This window comes from Talpa occidentalis, unplaced genomic scaffold (genome assembly GCF_014898055.3).
Source record: "Talpa occidentalis isolate TD23 unplaced genomic scaffold, MPIMG_talOcc4v2.1 talOcc4.7, whole genome shotgun sequence".
Lineage (NCBI taxonomy): Eukaryota > Metazoa > Chordata > Mammalia > Eulipotyphla > Talpidae > Talpa > Talpa occidentalis.
In genome coordinates this window covers 30468450-30483048 of record NW_023605083.1, presented here as the reverse complement: position 1 = coordinate 30483048, position 14599 = coordinate 30468450, and the positions used below count along the sequence as shown (strand labels likewise).

General features: G+C 35.5%; 1 long non-coding RNA gene across 1 annotated transcript in view; it reads right to left on the bottom strand.

Annotated features, from left to right (window-relative positions):
• Positions 1-3348, bottom strand: part of LOC119232521 (uncharacterized) — a 33472-nt gene extending 30124 nt beyond the window's left edge. The window contains exons 1-2 of the long non-coding RNA XR_005122134.2: positions 3316-3348; positions 2905-2940 (exon numbers count right to left, since the gene is read on the bottom strand). This is a non-coding gene — a long non-coding RNA (uncharacterized LOC119232521). The remainder of the gene's footprint in view (positions 1-2904; positions 2941-3315) is intronic.
• Positions 3349-14599: the final 11251 nt, after the last annotated feature.

Below are 14599 nucleotides of genomic sequence, written 5' to 3'. Positions count from 1 at the left end.
TCCACTGATGTTATTGAGCATGTAGGTTGTTTCCATAGCCTGGCTGTTGTTAACAGTACTGTGATGAACATAGGAGTGTGTATACCTCTTTGAGTTAGTATTTTGCATTCTTTGGGTAGATATCTAGGTGTGGAATTGCTGGATCATATGGTAGTTCTTTTTTAATATTTTGAAAAACCTCCACACTGTTTTCCACCTGGACTGAACCAAACTATATTCCCTCCAACAGTGTATGAGGTTCCTTTTCCTCCACACTTTTTTCACCAGCACTGGTTTCTGCTTGTTTGTTTTTGTTTTTTGATATAGATCATGCTTGCAGGTGTGATGTGGTTTTTAGATCATTCTTACAAATCTCATTATGGCTTTGCCTTGCATTTTCCTGATGATTAGTGTTATGAACATATTTTTTTCATGTGCCTACTGGCCGTCAGTATGACTTATTTGAAAAAATGTCTCTTCTGCACATTTTTTAAATTGGTTTATTTTCTTGTTGTTGAGTTGTATGAGTTCTTTGTAGATTTTGGATATTTGCTCCTTGTCAAATGTATGATATGAAAATGTATTTCCCCATTCAGTGGGGGTCTTTTTATTTTAATTATAGTTTCTCTGCTGTTCATAAACCTCTTAGTTTGATGTAGTCCTGTTTATTTTTGCGTTGGTTTACCATGCCTTTAGAGTTGAATACCCAAGGATATCATTGAAGTCAATGTCTTAGAATGGTTTGCCTAGGTTTTCTGCATTTGATTTTATTGTTTAGATCTTATGGCCAAAACTTTAACCCATTTTGAATTAATTTTATGATATAAGGTAATGTTCTAAATTCATTATTTTGCATGTTATTGTCCAGTTGTCTGAAAACAAATCATTGAAGAGACTTTCCTTTTACCACTGTGTACTCCTTTGTCATAAATTAACTGTCAATATAAGTGTGTATTTATTCCAGGTTCTCAATTCTACTTTATTGTTTTGTTTCCTTGTATCCCGCATTTATATTGTGTGGGTCTGCTACTCCTAGGCAGCCTATTTGGCCGCCATTTTGTCACCTAAACGAGGTCAAAGTGGTCCAGCCACTTAGGAACAGGAGCCCAAACCCTTAAGCCCTTCAGATCAAACAAGAGCACAAAGCTGGATCACACTGGGAAGGTTATGCATCACAAGGTATGTCCAGAAAGCCCAGGGGGCTGAGGACCAATGCATAACATATACTCCCGATTTATACATCATGATGTATGACTGGGAATGCCCAGGGGGCCAAGGACTGATGTATGACAAGGGACCCCAGAAGCTGATCAGTGGAGAGCCTTGTTGATAAGATTAGAAACATGGCTGGGGATTAGGGTGTAGCATCAAGTAGATTAGAAGTGCCTGGAGGGCAGACTCACAATCCCTAATCTTCTACACCCTTCCCCTTTCCTTAATCTCCCTAATCTCCTAAAAACCAATTACATGTGTCAATAAAAGGGCCAGGATCTTGCTCTTCAGCAGCATCCTGCATTGTGCAGCCTGCTCCATGACTCCCATTTGTCAGTGTGGTGGTGTCCCGATGCAACAATATTGTATTTCTTTCCTTGTATCCCACATTATATCATTTGTTATTTGTCTTTCTCTTTCTGATGGTGTTTCAACAAGTATAATCCCAACTAGTTCCTTCCATGTTGTTGCAAATAGCAAGAGTCCATTTCTTTTTATATAGCTGCATAGTATTCCCCTGAGTGTATATACCACATTCTATTAATCCACTCACCTGTCGTTGGGCACTTAGTTTGTTTTCATAGGTTGGCTATTGTAAATAGTGCTGCAATGAACATAGGGGTGCATGGCCTTCCATAATACATTTAATTTGTTGACTGGGGCTAGTTTTGCTTGTGACCCTGAGTGACAGCCAGATTTCTCTGCCACTTTATGAGCTATAAAATTACACAGTAACTTTAAGTTTTGGAATTCCCTAATTTCAGTGTTCTCTCCATGTTGTATATGGACTCTAAATGTAAAATAAAATTTAGACTTTCTTTTCTCTGACCTTGGACCTGTTGCAAAAGTGAACTTGCTCTTGGGGGAAAATGTTAGGCATTTTGTTTAAACTCACTAATTCACATGTCCTAGCCCATCCGAATCAAGATTTCTGACTTCTTTTTGGAGAAAACTGGAAGGGTAACGGGATTAAAAGAGTTGGAAAACAGCTGTGTGACTGGTATAGTTGTGGCATCTACTTTCAGCACTTTTTGGATTAGGTATATCCCATAGGCACATTCTTTATCTTATGAGAATTCTCACATCCTTTGCCTTTTTGATGGTGATAAAATCATGTTTACTTCTTGCTTACTCAGTCCTCATTCCCTGGGAATTTGGGGATACTTTTAATACCTCTCTGCTGACACTTGTTACCCTGTGAGTACCCAGCAGATAAGCTATGACCCACCACCAGCTTCCTCTCTGCTATCAATATAGGCCATGCCTGGCCCTTAAAAAGCACTCGTGTAGCATCTGTTTCAACAAATTCTTGGAGTGTACCTACTTATAAATCATAGTCTTCTAGCTGTACCTCAACCTCCTAATTAATAGTTCATTGGTCTGCAAGACAGTAGGAGATATATATTAAACTCTCTACCCGGGTTGTAAGGCAATACTTTGCACCCACTAGGGGTCAGTGGAGACCAGAGTACCACCCTCTCCAAAAAAGAGCATCTTGAATAATTCTTTTACAACTCCACTTTTGACCCTTTATAAAACTATGATGGAGGAAAGCAGTCTCTAAAAAATGTGTGACTTTTCACACATTTGTCCTTAAAAGTCTTACAGGAAACTCTACATTAATAAATGCCTGGTATCTAGATATCTGTTGTAATAAGATCATAGCCAAAACTTTAATTTTAATTGTCTGTTATATAACTGAAAAATACTTACTATTGGTTAAATCCAAAGAAGATGTTGAGTCAGTACCTATTAGGAAATAACAGATCACTTAATATTTCTCTACATAAGTAATTTTCAAATGCAGATTTGTAGCATATAGATAGTAGTTTTTTTTTTTTATTTCCCTGTACCCTAGAACAGCAGATTTTCCATTTTCCTAATAGTGCCCTGTTTGGTGGCCCCAAAGACTTTTCAAACTCATTCTGTTCAAAGGATGATCACATTCAATCTATTTTACCCCCAACAAATGTGTTTCTTTTTCTGGAACCTCTATTTTGGTTCACTTCACCACCAACTACTCTGTTTCCCAAGCTAGAAAATTCAGTGTGATGGTTTTAAATCTTAAGAACAGAGATGGGAGCCATGGAATAAATCTCATAATCTTCTAAAATGTGGCCTTACATATGCATTGGTGGCAATTGCTTTTTAATGTCAATCCTAGAACCGTACTGTTGCATTGTCTAGTTTCTGGTTGCCAGGTTACCTGTTGTTACATGATAATCAACATTGCTTTTTTACAGACCTAACTCATCTACCAGTAGGGGGCAAAATGGTCTCCTTTATACATGATACTGAAATTGTTTATCTCAACATTTCTTCCAAATGTATGACATGCAAATATATGTGTATACAGTGTGCTGGAGCAAACTACCTCGAAAAAATTCTACCCAGCTACATACATATATTCCATTCTATGGAGGATGAAGCAGGAGAATAACATTATTTTCATTTTTATGAAGCCATGTGTAGGTTCAGTGGACTAATAAATGAAATTTGAATTATTCATCAACCTGTATGTCATTCAGATCTTTAAAATCAATGCTGATGGAGTAGTAGAACTGCTTCAATTTTCACCACGCCAATATAATTGTCTCCTTCCTTCTTTCTCCTTCACTCTTAACCATTTACTTTTATTTGGGATTTTGGAATCTGGATAAATTTCCATACATTGCCCCTAACAGTCATAACATACATTAATAATTTATGAGCCTGAAGTGTGGAAGACAGTTGTGAAGGAGTATTTCACACAGTATAATCTCACAGAACTACCCTCAGATTTCTGATTCACATTACTTAACTTAGGCAAAGACTAACTTACAAATTTTCTCTATTAGCAAAGATTATATGAATCTTTTGGTTTATTTGGCATGGATGAGTAAGCCTTTGTGTAAACTTTTAACAGATTATTTGCCTTCTATTTCTTGTTTTTCATATGAATCTGAGGGAAAAATGGAATTCACTCTAAAGGTGATCTATTGTTTAATTTTTATTCATTTCCACTGACTTTCGCCTCTGCCTTCACCCCATACATAAATTTCTCTTTGTGTTTTCCTTTGGACTTTTTGAAATTGCCCATAATAAATGCTCAGTATTTGCTAAGCACTTCTCTCTCCTTTGTTGCATTAAAACATGCCAAATTAAAGTTAATATTCATGGTGTTCGAAAGATTAATTTCTGAGCTACTGAAATCTTACTTTCCATGTTAACTCATTTTTTTGAAAGCTTACTTCAGAAACAGCTACAAAGAGAAACTTCCAATTTAATGAATTATTAAGTCCATAAGCAGACGAGGGGAAATCCCTCATTGCTCAGGCACTCACTAACTATAAGCTGTGAATTTGTTAGGGGGAAATGATGTCCTGAGATAATCCCATACAGGCTTTGTGGACCCCACCCCCACTCCAGACTAAAGCCATCAAGACTCTGGGAAAGACAAATCCCATCACCACCAAGGAAGGGTGGCTGGGACCTGAGGGTGGAGTTGGGCAGCCAGGTTGGATATAAAAAACCAAACACGTGGGCCTTGGGCTCTCTCTCTCTGGCTCGCGATCGCTCACCTCCTGGCTTCACCGCTCCTGGCTGGCGGCGAACTCTGAGAGCGCCATTTTGGGATTCCTGATCGGCGGATTGGGTAGGACTCATTTAAAACTTTGTCTCCCACTTTTCTCCCAGAGCTGTACATTTCCTCATTTCCCCTTCCCTTGTAAATAAACCTTTTATTAACCTTTCACGTGTGCCTGCAGTTGAGCATTGATAAGCCCTTTAAAGCGCGCGGGTGAGGACCCACAGTCAGGCACCCCGTTTTGTATCGGGGTTGCTCTACAACAAATTTAGAGTAGCAAAATGCTAGATATTAATAATAAACAACATTTAGTGAGTATATATTATGTGCTAGTAGTGTTTCAAATATTTTACAACTCCTGTGCTTAATTTTTACAAGAACCAATGAGATAGACCTATGACAACAATACCTTTCTTACATATGAGAAGACTAAAGCACAGAGAGGTTAAGTATGATGCACAGGTTCATATAGTTTCTAAATAGAAGAGTCAGATTTTAACCCAGTCTCTGTGACCATAGATATTTCACTAAAAGCTGTTGCATCTTAATACCTGTACCAGGCCATGCCCTGTGAATCATATAATGACACAGAATCATTTACTTTCCAATTAAATAATGTTAATGTTTTGGGTATTCTTCAGCATATAAATTGGAATGATTTCCATTATGAGGTATCCTCTGTGTCTGAGGGTAACATGACCATGAATGACACGCTTGTGCAATCTGCAAATATTCAAGATCTACATTCATTGTGGGTGGAACCTAGTAATTTATATTTTTCAAAAGTTCTTGGGGCAATTCTGATACAATTAGCATTCAGATAAGCTTTTGAGGCAACTACTATAAATCAGACCTTTAAAAGAATATGCATATATTTACACAATAACATAGTATCTTGGCAAAGCACCAAATGGCACAGATGGGTATAGGTGGTAATTAGTTCAACTAGAGCTACCCTATAAAACATTTCATCGCAATGTTGATTCCAGAGCAATGTGTCTTGTCCCTGAAGGATCGAAGGGTTGACTGCCGATTTTCTAGTGCCTCAGCTCAGTTACTAGGATGGCTTTCTGTTCACAATGGACACTCAATAAATGATATAATGATAATAATAAACACAGATTTAGCACTTACCACATGCAAGCCAGGTGGTGTCTAAGTGCTTTATAAGCCATAATTGTCTTAATCCTGTCATTATTCCTATGAGTTAAATTCCTTTTCATACCCATTTTTTCTCATCAGAGATGTTTAAGAGCAAGTACTAAGTGGCAGAATGGGGATAAGATTGTCTATAAGCTCAAAGAAAATGTCTCACGTGATACCTTGAAGCAAATCACTATCTCATCTTTCCTCTGCCAATCCAAAGATGAAGATAGGGATTTTATATGATTACAGTTTCAAGACATGTCCTCCCTGATATGCTTCAGTCCATCTCCTTGTCTCTCCCTTTGTCACTTTGTCTCAATATTCCTCTCTGTCTTCTCCCTTTCTCCCCTGCTTCATTTCTATCCCTTTCTCTCTATATTTCCTTTTGTCTTCCTTCTTTCTTTCTTCTTCACAGTGTTCCTTTGTTATGTTTAAAATTATTTATCAATTCATACATTAAGTAACATAGAAAGGCAAAATAATTCTTATCCAAACACTTCAATAAATATAGTCGGTAAATATTATTTAACATAAATGACTGAAGCTAATATTATCATAAACTTTTAAATCAGTTTTTTGAGACAAATATCCATTTATCTGGGCAGAATCCTCAGTTTTGCTCAATGAATAAGTCCTGTGAATTTCTCTACTTGGCTATCTGTGTCCCTCCTAGGAATATTCAAGATTTGAAAGTATTAGGATTTGGTAAATATTTCAATTTGCCTGAAGGCTGTTTAAGGCCATCACTTCTTATATTTTTAATATGATAAAGTAAACAGTGACTAGCATGTAACATTTTGCACTGATTCAGAGAAAAAGATGAAAATATTCTCTTGAGATCTCTAATCACCTGAGATTTCTAAAGGAATCTAGGAATACAATCCTGGAGCAATTTTGGTTGAACTCCACATTATGATCATTCAAAGTATCTAACTTCAAATTCCTGCAAGACAGGACAGTGACTCTGTAACCTTCATGTTTAGGAGATCAGCTGAAATACCCTGGATAGCCAATGAGAGATGTTTCCACCAGAATAAAGGAATGAATTTAGCCAGTTTCCCTAGCAAGGATGTAGGAGCGTTCTCCACATTTCTGTAAGTGCCTTAATTTAAATCCTCGTCATTTCTCATGTAGGCAGTTTTTCTTAAACTCCAGTAATCTGTGTCCTCATTTAAGAAAAGAAAATAAAGCAAACACAAATGTTTATTTGAAATTATTTCTGTAATCACATTATATGCTAGGCATAAACTCCGTGTGCTTATAATTTCTAATTAAACCTAAAATCAAAACAAAATTAGAAATTAAATAGAAAGTAGCAATATAATAGTGTCTGAAAATTTCATGTCACAAATCTATTTTTCCCTGCTGAAAATGCCTGCCAAAGTTTGATTTGCCACAAAAAATGTATGATCAAGTACCATGTTTTATTTATTATCCATTTAATTTCTCTGATTCTAAATGTAACAAGTCATGATTTATCTAATAGTCAGCATCATCATAATTATTTTAGGTACTTCTCTTTTTTAATAATGGTATTTTGAACACTAAATTATTTTGATGAGTCTACCAATTTAATGGTGTATCATAGAATTCATTATTATCAAAAGGCAATGAAAAGTTCTTTTATTGTACATTTACTGATAATCTTCTAATTGGTACCTGTGATGATGGGAATTGCACGATTGATGCCACAGCACTGATTCTTTTGAGTTTATTATACTTGCGCTGCTGTCTGTTCCATGATCAATTTTCTCATCACATTGTCTCATTTGAAAACTTGTCACTTAAAAATCTGCCTTCATTCTTTTATTATTTGCCCTTGATAATTAAAATCATACATAGTTTATCTCTACTGCATCTTTCTCATGCTATCAAATTGGTTTTGTTTTATTAAATAATTGAAGTAAGTAAAGCTTTATTCCATGAAAAATGTTTTTCAATTGCAATTTAATATGGCAAAAGAGAATTTATTAACAGATAATAATTGGTAAAAGAACATGGATATAGGTTTGCTCTTGAGAAAATTCTTATTATTTCCACTTCCAAAGTATAAATGCAACAAAAGGATTCTAGGGCAATAATTGGTTATAAGATTATTCTTTATGTATACAAAAAACAAAAAAAAATTAGATTTCTTGGCTGTTTAAGAATTTATCCACATTTAAAGTCTTGCTGGTTGGGCAACATTGGCCCCTTGTCTTCCTATTTGCAGCTTTAATCCCATTATATCCACTTTTCGATTTAAGACTCAAATAATTTTTCTAACGCAAATCTGATTTATCCATGGCCCTGTTTAAGATCCTTCAGTAAATCCATCTTGCCCAAAGCCTAAATTCCAAATTCTTTGCATGACTCACAAGACCATGGTTTGATCCCCCTCTATTTTAAAATTTCATTTCCATTAGTTCTCTTTTGAGGAATCTTCAACCTGGCTTCTTAAATGCACCTTGCTTATTCATACCTCCATTCCTTTTCAGACATCATTCTTTTTAACTTAAACCCCTCTCCTTTCTCAAACTCCCCTTCCTATACCACATTTCTGGAAAATAGTCCCTTTACAGTTCCTTTCCAGATTGGTTTTCTTAGGAAAGTTTTTCCTGGATCCCATCAGGCAGTTAGGCCATCTTTGTGCCTCTGTGGTGACCTGAACCAGCTCCCCTCATGTTTCAGACTGGATCATATTGCTCCTATTTTCTTCCTATACACACAGCTCTCCTAATGATGGTGATTTTTTTTTAAGATTTTAATTATTCATTTTTGCATAGGAGAACTGGGGTTAGGCCAGAGGTGCAGGGGGTGAGAAGATTCACCAGAGACAGAAGTTGGAGCAGAACAGGTAGATCTACTAAAATGCACTGCTGAGGGGAGCAGAGGGTGTGACAGGAGATGTCTCCTGCACGATATGTGGGTTAGCTCCCTGGTCCAGATCAAACCCAGGCTGTAGCGGTAATAGCACTGAGACTTAACTTCTAGGCCCCCAAGATAATGGTAACCTATCCTTTGTATTTAAGAATATTTATTAGGTCAGTGTTTACAAAGGAATGCCACCTCACACCAGTGAGAATAACATATATATTTTTTAAAAAACCTAGCAACAACAAATGTTGGCAAAGATGTAAAGAAAACGAAACTCTCCTACACCGTTGGTGGGAATGCAAACTGGTCCAGCCACTATGGAAAGCTGTATGGAGGTTGCTCAAACTACTAAAAATGGAGCTACCATATGACCCAGAAATTCCATTACTAGGAATCTACCCAAAGGACACAAAAATATTAATTCAAAAGGATACCTGCAGCCCCATGATTATTGCAGCACTATTTACAATATGTAAAATATGGAAACAGCCCAAATGCCCAAAAATAGATGATTAGATCAAGAAGATGTGGTCCATATACACAATGGAATACTATTCAGCAATCAAAATGGATAAACTCATACTATTCACAGCAATGAGGATGGAGCTAGAAGGGATTATGCTCAGTGAAATAAGTCAGAAGGAAAAAGAAAAATATCAGATGGTTTCATTTATATGAGAAATATAGGGTAACCAAATAAGGGATCGGGGGTAAAAATAATAACAATAAACAAAATTAGCATGTAACTATGAATGAGAGACATTCTGCAAGGGAGGGGGATGAGAGGGATCAAAACAGGGGAGGGAACAGCACAAGAGACTATGGTATGGTGCACAGGTGAATGGCGGTAGGAATTCTATGGAGGCTAAACCTGAGAGGAGAAAGCAAACATTGTACAAAAATGAACAATGATGTAAAATATATATAAATAAATTATATTTTTTTTAAAAAAAGGAATGGCAATAGCAGTGCTATAATTTTAAAGAAACTCTTCAGTAAAGGGGATATGATAATTCTGATCTATGTATTAATTTCATACCTTTCTATGACTTAATCGTTCCATTTTTCCCCTGCAGGCCAAGTAAAGAGATATTAAGAGTAGAGTTTTGGGTTCAAATGCACTTAGATTCAAATCCATGCTTTTTCATTAGTTTGCCATATGACCTCATGCTCATTTACATCTACTTGTGTCAAATTGTTTTAATGATTAAATGAGATAATATGATGATTACTACAAATGCATTCAGTAGAAGTTAATGATACATGATAGTAAAATATTCACATGTAAATTTACAAATCAAAGAAAAAATCACTTAGCAAATCCTGACTTGGTAGAGAAAATAAGACTACCATACCAAAGACTTGCCTCCTTGGCATTCTCATTCTTTTCTGATGAAAAACTGAGAAAACAGACCATGGTTTTATTTTGTGCTACTGAGTTAATTTTCCACTTTCTCCCCTTTGCCAAACTCCCACCATTTCAAACTCTATGTAAAAATATCCTTCAGCGTTAAAATTTACAAGCAATTCGGCCTCCCCTGGTGGTGCAGCGTGTTGAGTGCAGCACTGTGAAGCTGTCTGCCTCCTCTGCAGCGACGGTTCGATTCCTGGCCGGCCAGGGAGATACCCACATGTCGCGGCAGACCTCTCCTGTCTCGCCTGCTGCTCCCCTCACCAGTGCTTTCGGTCCGTCTGCCTGATCTGCTCCCTGCTCTCTCTCTGGTGAATCCTCTCACCCTCCTGCAACTCTGGCCTGTACCCCAGATCTTGTATAAATAAAATAAATCTTAAAAAAAAATTTACAAGCAATTGATGAAGAAAATATCTGCTTTGTTCTACTCTCTTTGATAAGATTTAATAACTCTCTGTTGGTTTGTGCTACCAAATATTTTTGTGACTTATTCTTTGGAACTCTATCCAAGACACATGTAGAATGAATCTGTGAAAAGAAACAAAAAGGAAAAAAAGAAAAATAGAATCAAAGTCCCCTCACCCCAGACTTATATCAAGAAGGCATCATTTGGAATCTTGGATGAATCATCTGTCATTGCTGAATGGCAAGATAATGGTCTTATGTTAGTAAAGAGAGAGACATAAATGATGTGTTGCAAAGTAATAACAGAAGATTGCTTAACAGGTATGTGAAAATGGCACTAATGCTTACAGATACAAATGCAATGTGACAGCAATCTGTTAGGGCACGGTGCTACTTGTGGAATGCACATATGCTCATGCCATGGATATATTTTAATTCTATGAATACTATGTATCCATGCATTTGTGTGGGATTTATAAACATGTCATAATAATGGCTTGAGTATTCTAGTTTGTAATTCACACATGTTTTTTATGTAACATCAATTTATTCTATATAAAAACTCTATGAGTTATCTAAGGGGAAGGAAACTGAACCCAAGAGATGAAGGTACATGTGTGAGGTTGCGTAGGTAAATAACGATGGATAGATTTACCTTATCTAATTCTGTGTTGCTTTTCTACTATATAACAATCTGTTTCTACCATATAACAATCTGTTCTCCATACAAGCACATTTGGAACACAAAAACTTGTAACTGCATTGAATCATGTTTTCTCAAAAATTAATATAAAGCATGTCCTCTTTTTATTTCCAAAAAGATTTGTAATTTGATTCCTAGTGACCAGGTTGCTTTGTTCTTCTGCAAAGATATTCTCAGGACACAGGACACAGCAATTTTCTATACTATATCTCTAGATTTACAACATAATGCTCAGAGGAGCTTAATGTTTTATAAATGAATGCTTTTTGGTGATGGACAGAAATGAAATTATTGTCTGACTATATTAAGAAACAATGCTGACCTTGTATTTGGCAGGAGGGAACCTGCAGATTGAATTTTAAAAAATCATTTTCAAGATATATTTTCTCTTTCAATTTTTAATTTTGCTATAATTAAATTTTATTAACATGTATTAGTGCCTGTTATGTGCAAGATATTTGATTATATTTTGGGAACATTATAAAATATAGAGGCTTATAGTTTAGTAAGAGATACTGATACATTATCTATCTATCTATCTATCTATCTATCTATCTATCTATCTATCTATCTATCTATCTATCTATCTATCTATATCAGATAAAGCAAGAATATTCACATTCCTCTGTTGTAACTGCTATAAAATTAAAACCACTGTATTATAATTTACAGAAGAGTTATGATGCAATTAGTTACTTTTGTTCCATAGATGAAATTTTAATAGTATACTATGTTTGAACACATTAGCACAAGTTCAAGGCTAGTGCATAGAGAGAAAAATCTACTTAATACTAGAGTCATACTCAGTATGTCCTTGTCGTGTTTCTAGTTATCTGAAATGAGATAATATTTGTCAAAATTTTGTTTATTTTGGTGGTTTTAGAAATATACTAATCCATTTACTTCCTTATTTTATGTTTTGCATACTTTATCCATTTAACTATTATTCTTTGTAGTATTTTTAATGTTATCTTGAAAATATAATGTATTTATGTCATTATTACCTATATCATTTGATTTTGATGGTAATAGAAACATAAATATTAACAAAAGTTTAACATCAATTTTTCCATGCAAAAATTGTCATACATTAAACTTGATAAATATGTCACTTCTTTTGAGGAGTGACTTTAAATTACTCATTTATACATACTCATTTAAATATTAGATATATGAATGAAAGTAAATAAGCTCTAGAATGTTTTGCATCTATCAAAATATCACCTATTGAGTCTTAAAAATACTTATATCACAATTTAGAGTGGGTGGTAACTAATGGTAAAATTAATTTACTTTGTAAAAGTAATTGCGGAAGTTGATTACCCCTCTCCCTTAGTTGTCTTCAGGATAGTTTTTGGGCATATAAAATATTTTAATAGATTCATTCTAAAATTTGCTGGTTGTATGTATAAGTATTTTATTTTTTTATATTTTTTAATAATATTTATTTATTCATACAAGAGCTGGGGCACAGGCCAGAGATGCAGGGGGTGAGAGTATTCACCAGAGACAGAGTGGAGAACAGAACAGGCAGACTGACTGAAATACACTGCTGAGGGGAGCAGCGGGCAAGACAGGAGAGGTCTGCTTGCCATGTGGTTTGCTCCCTGGCCGGCCGGGGATCGAACTCATGCTACAGAGGCTGTGGATTGCTTCATAGCTCAGTGCTTAACCCCTTGTGCCACCAGGGAGGCCCTGTATAAGTATGTTAGGTTGGACTTTAAACAATACCAAAATCTGACAATTTGTATGACTGTATTCAGTGTTCATGATTGTAATTACAAAAATTTGAAAGTATCATGTATCAGTCACATTAAGGACTGCTTGAAAGAGCAGGTGTCAGGAGATTTCTGAAGCACCTTTCTCCTTATTGTGTGAGTAATCATAGGGAATTGTGGCAGTCATGAAAATGTGCTGGTCCAATCTCCAGGTGTGAGGATAACTGATTAACATTTCCAGTTTCTATCTGTCTGGGTTCACTTTGGGACCATACTCCGTGAGGGCTTCTCTCAGCCAAAGACTGAGCATGGAGGCCTCTTAAGTTAAGCTCATTCTAGTAAGTCAGTGAACTTGCTTTTCCAATGAGGGTCTTTGGCTGAAACTTTCTTCTAACTGTGCTGTGGCCCAAGACTCTTTCTACCCAGTCTTCTTTCTTTCATTTTCTCTTTGCATAAGTGTCAGACTTACATTCCAATCTCAAAGTTTGCCTCATTTCTCCTGTTCCCCCTACCCAAAAATCTCCTAAATTTCTTATCCCATGTTGGGGTTTGCTTCTTTGTGAGCCACTTAATCTCTTCTGACATTAAATTTTCTTATTTATAGTTTAAACATAATGATATCTCATCTGTTTACCGCAACAGGTTGCTATCAGAATCAAATATTAGTATAATAAAAGCATTTGAAGTTATAAATGGCTGTAAGTTATTATAGGCTATTTTCAGAACTTCTTTTCAATAGCAAGTCTAAGTTTCCACAATCTATTTTGTTTTTGTTTTCTCACAACTTGAAGAAAGTTTTGAGTTCTTAGTTTACATATGAAAGTTCAACTTCATTTCATGTGTTCTATATCTTGAAAAAGGTATGTATTAAGTCCAAGCTTGCTTTGTTCTGGAATTCTATGTATGATAGAGAAATTGATCATGAGGCAGATATTTCTTGGAACCCCTCCAAGGAGATTAGCTACTGAAATTTCAAAATGACCTCCTTATAAATAAACATCCTTAGAAATTGTTCTCACAGTAGGAAACCCAACAACAGAACAATTCTAAATATTATAATTATTTAGGTTAAATTGCATAGCATATTTATATTTTTTTTTGAAGAAAACTGTAAGAGGTGGGGGGGAAGAAGAAACAGTCACTTTATATTGTAGATATGTATTGTATGGTATAAACTTTAGAAATTAATCCTTTTTTTTTTGGAAATGAGCCTGCTTTTCAGGTTTTTTTTTTTTTTTTTTTTTGGTTCAGCATCAAATTGATCAGAGAGGCTAATGTTGCATTGAGAGAGTAAGGTTAGCTTGGTTCTCATGGATTTCTATCTCACTGCATAACTGAGTTCATTAAGTGGCTATATGCATATATGGCATATAGAAAACAGGATTGGAGTCAAAATACCTGTTTATTCTGAATTCTGCCTTTAATTTTATGTGGAACCATGGGTGAATCAATTAATAGCTCTTCACTCAAGATTTCTTTTCCTTTGAGTATGTATCTAATTTCCTCAATAAATCCTAGCTATTTTTAAACATTCAAAGAGAAACAGTGTAGGAAAATCAGTCTTCCCTTCCTGTGTGTCTCCTTTACTGCTCACACATAACACA